The sequence below is a fragment of the Ambystoma mexicanum genome, chromosome 10 (assembly GCF_040938575.1).
Source record: "Ambystoma mexicanum isolate Mex_15411 chromosome 10, UKY_AmexF1_1, whole genome shotgun sequence".
Taxonomy (NCBI): Eukaryota; Metazoa; Chordata; class Amphibia; order Caudata; family Ambystomatidae; genus Ambystoma; species Ambystoma mexicanum.
In genome coordinates, this window is record NC_090932.1 from 809231775 (window position 1) to 809246508 (window position 14734).

Below are 14734 nucleotides of genomic sequence, written 5' to 3' on the forward strand. Positions count from 1 at the left end.
TTCGATTTGCTCTATTTAGATGTCTGTAGTACTTATAACTATGATTTTTCACCAGTGTCGATCCAATCAAGGTTAAAACATGTTTTCCTTGCCAACATGGGGTTGAAGACTACCTTTCCAATACCACTAGAAGCCTTGTGTAGGTGAAATCTGCAATATTAAACAAGCGATCCCAACTTGGTGCATATGTTGAAAAGCAGAGCCCTGGGGTGGCTGAATTAACTTTAAGCACAAAAGGATTATCTTCCACAGTACCTTGGTGTCTAAAGAAATGAGACCCAATTTGTCTCTAATAACAGGTACTGATTTCGGGAATCCTAATGTGCTTTTCCACAGTATTCCGTCAACATAATCAAAGTTATATTCGATCAGCTGGCAGTGTATTTCCAAACCATAGGAGATCATTAAGACCACCTTCATCTCATAGAACTTAAGCACTGGTGATGTAAAACTTTCATTTGGAAATTTGGAACAGCATTTGCTTAGTATGACTAATGGTATGGTCAATCAAGAACGCCTTGCCCTTTACTTCACAGATGTTAAATGCCAAGTATTTTAAGTCTCGGACCTCGTCAATTCTTTGGGTGTTCATTGTCCAATTACCTCAGGCTTTCCTGTGGCCAACATGTAACGCCATCATTTTTAATTTCTGATATTCATTGTTAAACCATTTTCCATTGCCTAGTGACTAATTGGCTTCCGTAAACTCTGAATGTCGACCTTGGAATGGTCCAAAAGCAGGATGTCATCCACGTAGGTAAGCCAGAATGTTTTGTATCCAAACACAGAGGGGGAAACAAACACTGACTGCATCAGCCAATTCTACGCCAATGTCTGACAAGTAGATATCGAATAATAAGGGCACCAAGACCCAGCCCTGGGGCAACCTGTTAATTGCTTGGATGGTAGAGATGACAAGTTTCCCCCTTGCTTTAACGTTACTTTTAGTGTTGTTTTGGAGTGTAATTTAATCAAAAGTGACAAAAAGTGATTAGGCATTCCCTATTTTCTTAGCTTGGATGAAAGCACGTTTCTCTCAACTCTGACAAATGTCATTGAAAGATCGATAGAGACAATGTATATCTCAGAAACATGCTTTTGCCAAATAGCCTGCTGCAAGTGATCAATAATGAAGCCTGATATATGGTCCCAACCCCCTTTCTGAAGCCAATTTGATTTGACTTGAGGACACCCATTGGGCGACTGTTACGCTCACCTGGCTCCCACGGGGGCGTCGATCGGAAACTGGGCCGCTGTTGTTTCCAGCAGCGTGACGCATAGCGCCGAGATGACTGACTGGACTGGCCCACTCAGCCTAGTTTGTCTGACTCGCAGGAATATCCTTCTGCAAAGGAGAAAGGGGATTAACCACCCATGGAATTGAGCGTTAACCCACCTTCCCCACCCCCCCCCATTGTCTTCCCACAGATCACTCTTGATATCTCCTCTTTAGTCTCACCTGATGGTTTGGAAGGATGAGCTCTCCATCCTGCAACGAACGCAGGGGCGCGTAGATGACCAATTACTTCACTGGTGTGGAGGAATTGGTGAGTTCCAGAGCGGTATTGACTCTAAGAATCCAGGCAAGGCGCCGTGAGACGGTAGGTAGAAAGAGTTCAAAATGTCTGATCTTCACTCTGTCCGATTCCTTGCAGGTTGCCGGTTTGCGGTCACGAAGAGTTCCACATGGCAACCGGTAAGATTTAGGTAAGTCTATTGTGGAGATAGGTTTTCCCCTATAGCCCTTTGTTTTCCCCTTAGGGGCCGGGGTACGGCAAAGATGCAGTGTAAGCTACGCCGACCCGAGATGAGCTAAGCACCCAATGTGGTAATCAGGTAAGTCTTTGGGGGGTAGCTTGCTTACTTGTCCTTTTGTTTTCCCTTAGCTCACCTTGTTGTTCTTGTCTCCCTAAGTGTCGGCGAGCGGCCGGGAGATGCTGAAGATTGCGATGGAATGCGGAGATGCAGCGAAGGCCGGCGAGCTCAGCGCGGCGCCACGAGATGCGAGGCGACGCACGTGTGACTTCTTGCTTCCAGCTCGAGTGCGTGATGGATCAAGGTTTCAGGTAAGGATTACTGTGATGCTCCTGTTCTAACCTCTTCTCCTTCTTTCTTCTTATTTCTAGGAGCTCCGGGCTTGAAGCGGGCGTGGCAGAAGACTGGAAGCTGCTGCAGGCACGTTGAGCGTTACGCTGCTGGATGCAGAATAACGCGAAGCGTGTGCTGCTGTTCGGGCGTGGTTTAAATAGCCTTGGAAGAAGTCCCAGGTAAGTATCCTTCCATAGCCCCACCCGAGTAAAAAGTAGTGCCTCAGGTAAAATAGTCACTCCTAAGCCTCATTTGGCTTGAGGCCTTTTGCAGCCTGGTCTACACCAGGTAGGTATGCAGCATGGTCTGCATCAGGTAAGTATGCAGCATGGTCTGCATCAGGTGGGGTTTTCTACTATGAGCCTGGCGCCATAGGTGCCAGGACTGCACCCAAACAGCCCCTAGCTGGGGTCTTTGGGCGCGCTCAAAATGGCATGATGCCTGCTTTCGGGGTTGCTGGGCCTGATCTGGTTTCCCGGGGGCAGGCATCATGACAGCGACCCATGGGTATACCTCGGCCCAGATGAGAGATGCAAACATTTTGGAGTCCACATCTAGGTGAGCGATCAGCCTATAGTCTGAGGGGCTAAAATTCTCACCTTTTTTGAATATAGGTACGAAAATATCTGTGCACCAGGAGTTTGGGAACCTTTGGTGTAAAAAGACAGATCTAGACAGTAGGGAGGCCCAAAAAATGGGATTAATCTTTAAAATGGCGTTAGAGACCACTGGGTCTGGGGCTCTAGACTGCGTAAGATTTCAAATCAGTCGCTCAATGTCCCCCCGATTAAAGCCGATGTCCCATGAGCCCACACTATGCACAGACTGGTAATACTGATTGGTTTAAATCAGTAAAATTGTCAATCCATACTTCTTCCCGAATGGGCCATTCCTGGAGTCTCACTTGGAGGAGTATCTCTTGTTAAGAATTTGGCAGAAATTATTTTCTGATTTTTTCAAAATGCTATTCAAAATACTCTCCCGTGATCATTTCTCAGTAATTACTACATACATTGATAATCAGCATTTAACCCAGATCACATGAATACAAGGAGGGTGGGTGAAAAGGGGTTCGACTTTGGGGGGCCCAAAAGGCAACACTACAAACCTATTTTGTCAGTACAGCCCTATAGATCACTATCCATGGCCGTTTCTGGGGCCCAGATACAGATTCCCCTCTGTAAAGGGTTCGATTGATGGAAAGCGTGTTTTGCCAGACATGGGACTCCAACTGGGTCCTGTGGTCAACTCAGAACCGCTGGTGACAATTCGACAGTCATTATAGAAACTTGCATCGATACACCTCTCTCTTAGATTGTCAATATTGGACAACAGAGGATTACGAACCAGGATTGAAGATATTTTAATCACTGCAATATCCAATCTGTTTTCTAAGATTAAATAAACTCTTGTAATGTCTCCTGATTTGATAATTCCTAATGCTGGTATTTTATGGAGTATTGACAAACTAGTGCTTCTGCTCTTGATTAGATTGTCTTCTCCCACAAAGACACATTCCATTAAAAGACGATCACAACTTTCATGGGTGGCACCATTTCCTTCCTTCTTATTGGGCCCCTTCACCACCATGTGACTGGTGGAGGGGGGGATTGCTCTCACTTGATCTGAGCCCCCCACTCAAGAAATCTAGAGTGGGGTCTCCACATTGGGTCGCCACATTCTTCCTAGAGATCAGGGGACTAGAGTATTAATCTTGCAGTTCCACTGAAGAGATGTCATATATACTGCCCTCTCTTAGGCCATATCACTGGGTCTTATAGTGAGGGGGGCTTCCTGGACAGTCTTATGCTGAAAATCATGTGTATTGAGAACACTCTCAGAGGTGGTCGGGACAGTATGATAAGCCACTTCCAGGGCACCTACAAAGGGAATATCATTTGTCTTAGCAGAAGCTATTACCATCTGTGGTTTAGTGATGCTCTTTGTGAAAATAAATAGATACTGCATTTGTTTCAAAGAAGGAACCACATTCTCCTGAGGTCGGGCTTTGCCTTTTTCACGCTGCTGCGTCCTACTGAGGGATAAGGCCATAAAAATTTCTATTTTGAGCCTTTCTCTGGTTTGCATCACTTCATGTTTTTGTGTTTGCGCTCTTAAGGTACTCTCTAATAGGGTGCCTTTTCCCCGTCCCTCCTTCTTTCCTTTTTTCTTTTAAATGTAACAGGTTCCCTCATGAGGTCCACATGTGGATCATTTCCCACATCTCACAAGGGAGGTGGGCCAGACTAACAAACTCTTCCAACATGGACTCTATCGTCCGATTCATCCGACTCTACATCAGTGGCCCTTAGTGTTGGTTCATTGCAGCTGATGACTGCCTGGGTGCCACCGCGCAGGCAACAGTGTTTTCATTTTCTGGTTGTGCTGATGCTGCTGATCTCAGCTCGCCCAAAAGAATAGAATGGTGCTGCAGTTCTGCTTCAATACATTCCATTGCCCCAAACACGTTGCAATTTGCCACCTCGTTCGTCCCCTTAGGGCCCATCATGACTTCGATTTTGTTCCTGACTCTCCCTTCCTTGAGGGCAGTTAACACCCTGTTCATTCTTCTTTCCCTAGTTCCCTTTCATTACAACAGGTTTCGTTGTAAGGTCCACTGACAAGGCGATTCCTTCCACTTCACAAGGGAGATGGACCAACCTACAGAACTCTTCCAAAGAAGAATCAGACAATGGAGTATCCTCCAGGCCGTTGAAATGTAACTGTCAGTTGCCATTGTTTTCAGCTCCTCACGCTTGGACGCTATCTGGAGGCCACTTACATTGTATTGCATTGTACTGTAGTCATTTATATAGCGTCATTTCCCCATTTGTATGGCCTCAATGCAGGAGCAGATTTTCTGTTTGCTCCACCATTGCTGATTTCAAGTCTCCTAGGAGTGTTGAATGGTGCACCAGTCCAGCTTTAATAGATTCCATAGCGGCCAGGACAGTGTTATTTACCACCTCTGTCAGCCCCACCAAAGATGAGTCACAGGAGCCTAGTCTACAGTAATTTCTAGTAGGATCCCAGAATGAATATACACCTCGCCTTTTAGCAACTCAAATACCTTAACTACACCACATTTCGTCAACTCACTCGTTAAAGTTGCATCACTAGCGTCCTTATGTGGACCCACCTGTTTAAAGAGATTTGGTTGATTCATTTGATGTTTGTTAGTCCCCCTTCCCGCATTTTCATGTACTTTCAAATCAGTCAGGGCATGAGCATAGAGGATGAAACTTAATGCAAGGTCACTCTCCAGATCAGTGGATACCAGGTGGTTGGACAGTTGAGCAGCCTACAGGGATGCAATATGTGTAGCGTACTGCTCAAACTGTTCTAGGTTCGGTAGTGGGGCCTCTGCGGTCCGCAAGTCCCTCAGACTCAAGCTATGGGTTTTGGAGAAAAAGTCAGTGACTTGACGTTTCATCGATGATGAGGACAACATGTAGTCATTATCATTTGTCAGTAATGAAGGCAATAGAGGTGCCCAGTTGAACACTGTGTGCACCGAGGAGCTAACCACTAGTGCAGTCAATTCATCACCCCTGTTCCCCCAATGAGGATATCAAGTGACGGACCATCAGAAGATCACACCTTGGTGTACTGTTGTCAAATGAATGAGTTTTGAGTAGTCAGGCCCCCAACCCATTCTGCATAGTCATTTTTGATTGCTCTAGGGTAATATCAGAGACTCGCGCTTTGCAAATTGTACATGGTAGCCACAGTGAATAAACATGAACAGAGAATGGGATATTTCTCTTCTCCGGTCAAGCAAGTGTGGACGGTGCTCCAAAGCAAATCAGCAAATGTATGATGATACCAAAAAAAGAGGAAGGACTCACCACGGCACTCCATAACCTGTACTGGGTTTCCAGATGCTAATTGACTCTGAGCAAAAGCTACAAATGTACGTGGAACAACTGAAACACAGCAAAAGCTCACACTGCACTGCCCACAGCAAACCACTTGTCTGCTCCGCACAGCAACTGATCTTTTGTAAGTCCACAGCAAGTGGGAACTGCTAAGCAGCACCTCCAACAGTAAGGCATGTAGAAAGACTTCCACAGGTTTACAGAGCAGACCACTTGTCTGCACCATTTCTCTGCAGCAGTACTTTTGAACCTCCGGTCTGGTGCACATTGAGTGCCAGGGACTTTCTGCTTTACATTTTCACTTTCTTGTGCATCTCCTGACCTTTGGGCACCTTGATCATGGGTAACATGCATCAAGACTGGCATTGGTCACTAAAACTCAAATCTTCCATGTTGTGTCAATGTCTTTCCAACATCTACAAATTAATCCATACAGCAGAATGGCTCTCCGTGAAAGAATTACCCACACACACACTACACTTCTTTAATGCTAGAGACAGATTATTGCTCCAGGGTATAGCCAAAGCGTCTCACTTCCATGCCATGGTGCAACTTCTAAAGCCTACCCCTATAGACTTGCAAGCACTGAAGTATCAGGATTGAGTTGGTCTCGTGTGTGCATCCGCTTATGCCTATACTCCAGAAGGATAATGTTTGAGAAACGGGAAGAATTCTGATTTAACCTTGAATTACACTTGCAGAAATAGGTTCGATTTACAAAAGAAGTTGGTCAGTAAGTTACGCTTATTCCTCTTTGCTTCCGTTTTCTCTCCCCCTCTCCCCTGCTGAATTCCCGGTTCAAACTGAATATGCACTGGTCACCTGGCCACCCCCTGATCTCAGCCCAGGTCCCCTCCTCCGCCAGTTGCACCTCTACACTGCCTCCCTGCCAACCCCCGCACTTGGGGACTGTATTCTGTATCCATACAGTCCCATACCAGCACTTGACACTTAATGTCTGCACTTACCCTTGCACTTGCCACCAGCTGGCTGCACTTTTTGCTTATTGCTTTTATTTATTCTATTTATTTTTTACTGTTGATCCCATGTACTGCACTGCCCCCTCGCTCACCCCCCCACACTTTTCCCCTTTCCTCTTCCCCTGCACTTGTGCAATCTCAATGGCACCTGGCCTACTAAGATCATTGTCTCGGTCTTCCTGCTGTTCCCCCTCCCTTGCCTCGTCGCACTTTTTTTTTTTTTTTAGGCACGTTATAAATGCCATATCATAGTCACAAATTGCGGTATTTTCCTGGTCCTTTGCACCCTGCAGAATTCACAGACTGGATTTTCTCCTCTCCTTTGCCCACACCCTGTGCCCTCTGCCCAAGATTGACAGGGAAAGGAAAGAGCAGGTACATTGTGCCCTTTGCTGCTGGTGTGTCTTACACTATATCCATGCAGAGGTGCCAGTGCCTGTGTACCTCCCCTTCCTGTAGGTACCTGCTCTAGGAGTGCCTCGATTTTAGCTCAGAGCGTTTTAGTGTGAGAAACTACGCGGTATTGAAAGATTTCAGTGAAGCAGCAGCATAGATGGGCTGAGGGGCCAGGCAGTCCTGCCCTGTTCTCTCTTGGTTCCATCCTGTTAACATGCGGGTGGGGGCGGGGGCGGGGGCTGGGAAGCTGCGGCTGTTTTAGAGTTATTTTTCCTCACCGGGGGACGGGGGGCTGTCAACACGCTTCGTGCAATCTCACAGAGTGCAGAAGACAAAGGAGGGAGGGGTATAAACCTCCAGAGTCCCGGCAGCACCATAGGTCTGAGAAACTGCAGCGGCTTTTACTAGATTAGTTAACAATAATGTCACCCATTTCAGCGCCTTCAACGTACACAAACGGAGGCTGGACACAGAATCACCACCTGTTGAGAAACATTGCCTTTCTCTGTCTTCAAGATGCTCATTTTTCAAAATGGAAAGTCACACGAAGCTGCACATCCATCTCAGCGTTCTTTGCCACATGAGAAATCACTACGCCCCGCGCAGAAATATCCTGCGCCTCGCTACAAGTTTGGCGTAATAGCAGGACTCACGGCCTGGCCGAATTACCGACACCGGATTCCCGAAGAGTATTTATCCGCCAGATTTAAGTGAAATGGTTATTCCACGTTGAGCAGTCCCATTGGACTCCACTGGGGACAAGCGGAACAATTCCTTCTCCTTAATACATGGTGACAAAACAACAGTGCAGAGCAACAATAGAGGCAGTATTCTGAAATACTGCACGTTTTACCAGTACGACAGGACTTCCAGCGAGTCCTTCTGCTTCTAAAAACAATCAAAACAAAGCCCGCAATAACAGTCACATTCCCCGCTCAACCAGACAGGTAGCCTTGACATCTATTGAAAGGCATTTAACACAGTTAATTGCCGATTTACAAAGGCTATGCACATTATGCATAGTGCAAGACACCTACATATGACAAACTACAACAAATGACTATCACGCAAGGTCTTCTGGATTGTGTGCAACCCTGAAGTACAACAATACTTGGAGAAGTAGTGTGCAGAGTTTGAATTTGTGCCTTGGCAGGTGTGTAAACCAGTCATGACTTATTGCATTCTAGTAATTTAGTTCTGAATTCACTTAACGCAGGAATGCAAAATGTCACGCAAAACAAATAGTGTAAGGATTTACAGTGCACTGTGGGACTAATATTAGGTGACAAAAGCTGATCATGTTTAATCTGCATTACTACCTTCAGCAGGCGTGTGAAGTTTCAAATTCAGCAATCACTTGAGGCATTGTACAGCCGTGTACCAAAGGATAAAACATGCACATGCTTGAATTCAAAACGTATTATGCTACTGGTATTCACTGTGATGCAGCGAGTCTCCTTAGTAAGTGTGAATTTACGAGTGCTTCACTTTGGTCTTGAGGACTGGGGGGTTGGGCTCTCGTCCCCATAACATCCATTCTCTCAAGACAACAAATTGAATTACCCCTCCCCCCCAGAAATCCACCACTTTAGTTTATTCCTACAATAGCTGCTTACTATATTTATAAAATGTGTTTGTTTTCGTGCCACTTAAAATCTTATCACATCACACAAACAAGATGCATTCCCTTGTCAAATAAGAACTACAAGCAGGTGTCCTTATCACAGATTGTGAAGAAGCACAATGCCGAAACCAGCAACACCCAGAGGAGAATTGTATGGGGTGCACATCACTTTACGTTCTAGTAAAACAGGAATGGACATTTGACAGAAAAGTGCCTTAGTCAAAACAGACAACCTAGAAATCAAACTGTGGCCTGTTGTGTAGGTGCAAATTGATGAAAACACCACAATACAATGAATGGTATCTCCTTTGGTTATGGAGGATCCTGCCCTGGTCAACATGCACAGTTTGCAGGCCCACCCTTACAAGAAATCCTGGCCACACCAATGATGCAAAAAAAACAGACTACATGTCTGTCTCCATGGGAATACACCTAAAGACCAGTGTAGTGTTTCTGTAGGAGCGCCAAGGCTGGGAGATAGAATAGACACATCAATGGTGGCATGCATGCATGCACGCTGTCTTCGAAGCAATTTGTTTTTACCTTAGCATTACATTTGGCGCAACAAGTGACCTTAAAGCACCACCCGGAGCTGCAAAAAGATTGTTTCCTAGTACAAAAGCCATGAAATCCAGGTCATTAGACATAGAGGACTATGCATTAGATCAAGCCATTGCTTTGTTAGAAAATACTCACAGGGCCTCATTACGAGTCTGGCGGTAGCCGTGCCGGAAAAACCGTCAGGCTGCCGCCAGACCCGTAATACCATTCCGCCTCTGTGATTGCTGGAATCACCGGGGAATTACAAATCCGGTGACCCAGTAATACCGGAGGCGCAAGGGGGATGGGGACCATGGAAACAAAGGTTCTCTCTATGACAGAGCCGGTGCTTCCATGTCCGTCTGCAGGCGGGTGATGTTAATCCCGCCAGGCCAGACCTGGCGGGAGTGACACCTCCTGCCTGCAGGACTCTGAATCAGCCGTTCTGGAAAGAACGGTGACAGCGGTTTTACCGCCACTGTTCTTTCTGGACTGGGAGGGTCGTAATGAGGCCCACAGGCCTTTCAGGCTTCTTGGAAGTTTTTCCTTCAATTTCAATCTCAGCGAATCATCAAATCCCATCGGCAGAACTCCTGACGGTCAAACTCCCCATCTCGCACAATCAAACCGTTACTTTACACCTCATCTACAGGCCACCAGGGCCCATCACTACCTTTGCAGATGACATCACATCCTTACTCGCAGACAAAACTAAAAGAAACTCACAAATTATCTTACTAGGTGACCTCAACTTGGGCCTACGACACCCTAATGATACTAATGCCTTAGAAATTGCCGATTCACTTACCTCCTCAGGCTTTAACCACCGCATCTGAGAACCCACACATAACAAGAGTAGAACCCTCGATTGGCTAACTGATCTTAACTGCAACATCTCCTCAGTAACTAACTCACCGTGTGCCTGGTCTGACCACCACACCATCACCTTTAACATCCTATCCACCTACCAATGACACACTCCCAATATAGCACCACCCACCAGCACCAGAAACAAAAGAGACATAACTAGAGACAACCTTCTCCCAGTTCCTCCCCTCGCTGAACAAGATACTCCAATCTTGCTCAGACCCTACAGCCCTTGTTGATACTTATAACAAGACCATCCTCAAAGCACTGGATGTCATCGCCCCTATTAAAATCAGGAAAGCCAAACCGCTTGCCCACCTCAACTCCTGGTTCACACCACATTTGAGGATCCTACGCAAAGAAAAAAGAAACTCCAAAGCCCGCTGGAAAAGTCACCCCTCTGATACTAACAAGGACAACCTTCTCTTAGCATCAATTAACTACAAAGAAGCCATCTGTTCTACTAAGAAGGAGACATACAACAAATGCATCCTTCAAGCCAAATCCAACACAAAAGAGCTTTTTAAGATTCTCAAATAACTGGAAACCCCTGTTACTTCCCCAGATAACTGTAGCAAAGACAGCACATGGTGCTCAAACATCCAAAAAGCACTTCTTGACAAAATTACAAAACTCCAGGCCAAAATAAATTCTAAAAAAGATAGTCTCAAATCCAACTCTCATCTCAACTCTCTCATTAACAAAACCGATCAGACCGTTCACACAGGTGAACCATTCAGTTTTTTGTCCTTAACCATCATCGAAGTAGAAAACATCATCAACAACCTCAAACCTTCTAACTGCTAGGGTGACTCATGTCCCGCCCCCATCATAAAGGAGGCCTCCCATGAATTAGCTCCTTTCATCACATCACTGATAAACAGCTCATTTAGATTGTGCATAGTGCCTGACAACCTGAAAGATGCATGGGTCAACCCACTCCTGAAAAAACCCACTCTTGACCCTAGCATACCTATGAACTACAGGCCCATTAGAACGGTGTCGTTCCTGCTAAAAATCCTGGACCATGCAGTTTAACTACAGATTCAGGCATACCTGGAATGTAACAACCTCCTCTGCCTTAGACAATCGGTCTTTCGCCCCAAGCACGGGACAGAGACAGCCTTGCTTGATTTAAAGACACAAATAGACGAACTGAAAGAGAAGGGCAAGATTGCACTCCTCCTGCTTCTAGATCTCTCAGCCGCCTTTGATTTGGTGAATCACCAAATCCTATGTCGATATCTCGAAATGGCAGCCCACTTCGCAGACAACGCCACCACTTGGATCAGATCATTCCTCGCCAATCACTCTATGAGGGTCTTTTCCCCACCCGCCTCAGCTGCTCCCTCACCAGTATTGTGCGGAGTCCCACAAGGGTCATGTGTCTCCCCCACGCTTTACAACGTGTTTACTAAACCTCTCTTCGATATTCTTGATTATCTGGGTGTCATCTACACTAATTATGCAGATGACACCCAGATACTCATCCCTATATCGGGTGACCATGCAGCTGATACCAAAGCGCTCAATGACGTATACTTGTTTATTCAGACCTGGGTGGCCCAACATGAACTCTGTCTTAATGATGACAAGACCGAGCTCCTTATCCTAGGCTCTACCCACCGACTTGGCAAACTCGACCACTCATTCAAATCCTTCGTCATTGATGGCAATATCATCAAAGTCTCGAATGATACCAAAACATTAGGCGTCTACCTTGACTCTGCCTTATCTCTCTCGAGACAAACTAATGCTGTGGTTTCAGCTTCTGCCTATACTTGCAAACTGATTACTGCCTGTCGACCTTTCATCAACACAGCCAACTGCATTATTCTTGCAAGAGCACTAATCCTATCGAAGATAGACTATTGTAACGCCCTGTATCTTGGAACTTGTCACTGCAACCTCAGCAAGCTCCAGGTCATCCAAAATAATGCGATCAGGCTGCGAGGAACCTCCCTAGGAACCAACACATATCAGACACCTGACGAAACCTGCGCTGGCTTTCTGTTTCTCAAAGAGTTACCCTCAAAACCCTAGCCCTCACTCACAAATGCTTAACTAACAAGGCACCTCCCTACATTAGCACTCGCTTCTCTAGGCAAACCTCCAGTTGGCCAGAAAGACAAGCCCAAACCCACTGCTTAGTTATACCTATATTTAAACTCTTGAAGTCAGGGGGGCCAGTTTCCCGATTCCTGCCGCAAAGCTCTGGAACTCCATGCCCCTTTCACTCAGACAAGAGCCTTCCTTCTCAGTCTTCAAGAACAAAGTGAAAGCATGGCTAATTGACCAAGATGCACACATCTTAACCATTGTATTGCCACTGAAGTATTGTCTGATACTTGCACTGTATCTGCCTCAGCCTTGTAACCTGTACCCTGATATGCCTGTATGACCCTATGTTAATACTTTATGTATATGTTTTTTACTTCCTGTAACCCCAAGAAATGTGCCCAGATGCCCATGGGCCTGGTGCGCTATATAAATAAAGAAATACAATACAATATCAACACGGTTGTGGATTCTCACCTAGTGTCAATGCTCACCTTGCTATAGAACAGGATGATGAAGCATAGTCAAAGTCAGTCAATCGTGTGGATTATAGAGGCCAAATAATGTTTGGGAGTGTAGTAATGCCATGCAAATCTGCAAAGCAGAGAGGCAGAATTTCATGATAAAAGCAGAGCTACTGTTGGATAACAACCAAATTGCAGATTTGCGCTTTGAGTGACCAGGCAGCTTATCTTATCCTGCATTTTGAAAACAGTGCATATTTGCATAAGAGAACTGGCAACAGTTCAATATGAAAATAATAGAGATTTTGCACGCAACACGCATTCCCCCACAAGGTGCTCATTAGCATAGGGAACTGCCAGTATTGAATGTGCTCTCATATTTGCTCTAACACGCACAGATTAATGAATGGATTGTGCCAATAAACACACACCTATACAGACATCATTTGCTTGCAGTTTTCTAAATTGTGTGTGTAAGAGGCCCATTAGATATTTAGAAGAGGAATAATAATGACAACTGGATTTTCAAGGGTACACATGGCCATCACTTGCCGCTATGTTGGAAACTTAAATGGAGTGTCCTCCGCTGGCTCTGCGTTGTCATGTGCACAACTGAGCAGGTATATCGGACTAAAGGCCCAAAGTGCTTTCAGAAGATAGTGGCAAACCACAATAACATGGCCATATTCCCAAAAAAGATCCAGTTAACCAGATCGAAAACAAAAAAAGTGGGCCAAACCCATCACTGTGCAGGGTAACTATCTGTGGAAGTCTGCAAACTTAGACCTGAAATAGAGGGCTACCACACATAACATACCACCAAAATGATGGGAAGAGGGCTTCTACAGGGAAGCCTTCATCCCTTTGACCAGGCACTTCACCACAACCCATGCTAAGGGGTCATTCTCCTCAAAGAGGAGCTCTCAGCTTTCCATGTCAAGTCATATTTCTGTCAATAAATGATTTGGGCATCCTGGAAAGCACCACAGCTCTGTGCCCACATAGGAGATCTACAACTCAATCTTCCGATTGAATGGCCGGGACAGCAAAAGGGATACACAGATCTCATCAAATAAATCAAATGAGCAAGTAAGACAAGTGCCATTGCTTACTGCAAATGGTTCCTAGTGGCAAGTAATTATTTCCAAACCCATGTCCACATTTTCCTTATAACTCTACCCACCCCCCTGCTCTCACCAATTTCAATATAAAAAAGCACATTTGATACTGCGGAGGATTTTTAGCAAAGTGAACATTCGTGTTTCCATCTCATAGACTTCAGCAGACATAGCCACTGTGCTACGTGGTTTCCTGAGGATCTTCAGAACATGGGATGGTTTGTTAATATGAAATTATGAGAAACACAATCGCCAAAGGAGAGGACGGCAGACACATGAAGGTGAAGTCATGCTTCCTTCTACTGGGGCTTCGGGATTACATTTTTACAAAGATTACCAGCTTGTGCACAATTATACGAACCTCTGTCCATTGCGGAGGCTGATAGATCCTCCATAACAGAGCTTTAGGAGAAAGGGTGCCGCCCCTTAACAGCCACACTTTACATTGTGGAACCACCTTCATGTACAGATCTTGCTGCTTTTACATCAGCGGGTGCTCCATGGTGCCCTTAGGTACATTCTCAATCACCCCAGACTAGGTCTCCAACAGAGCTCCTCTAAAGCAAGAATCACGTGGTCACATCTCATGAACCTAAAGAGGAGTCTACATCCCATTGTTCAAATCTTTGGTGTGAAGCACTGAGAATACAGCTTTCTGGTCCTCCTGAACGGGAGTCATATTTTAGTGAGCGGGGGGAGCTTTGTATAACACACATTGCAG

At 45.5% G+C, this 14734-nt stretch overlaps 1 protein-coding gene across 6 annotated transcripts in view; it reads right to left on the reverse strand.

The window, feature by feature from the left end:
• The window catches only part of SPTSSB (serine palmitoyltransferase small subunit B), a 406770-nt gene that overhangs the window by 80452 nt on the left and 311584 nt on the right, over positions 1-14734 (reverse strand). The window contains exon 1 of one of the 6 annotated variants that reach the window (XM_069618478.1): positions 7825-7982. The exons of 4 other annotated variants lie outside the window; for them this stretch is intronic. The gene's annotated coding sequence lies outside the window, so the exon portion shown is untranslated. Of the gene's footprint in view, positions 1-7794; positions 7983-14734 lie in introns of those variants that run through there. One more of the 6 variants, XM_069618476.1, reaches the window with a different exon arrangement.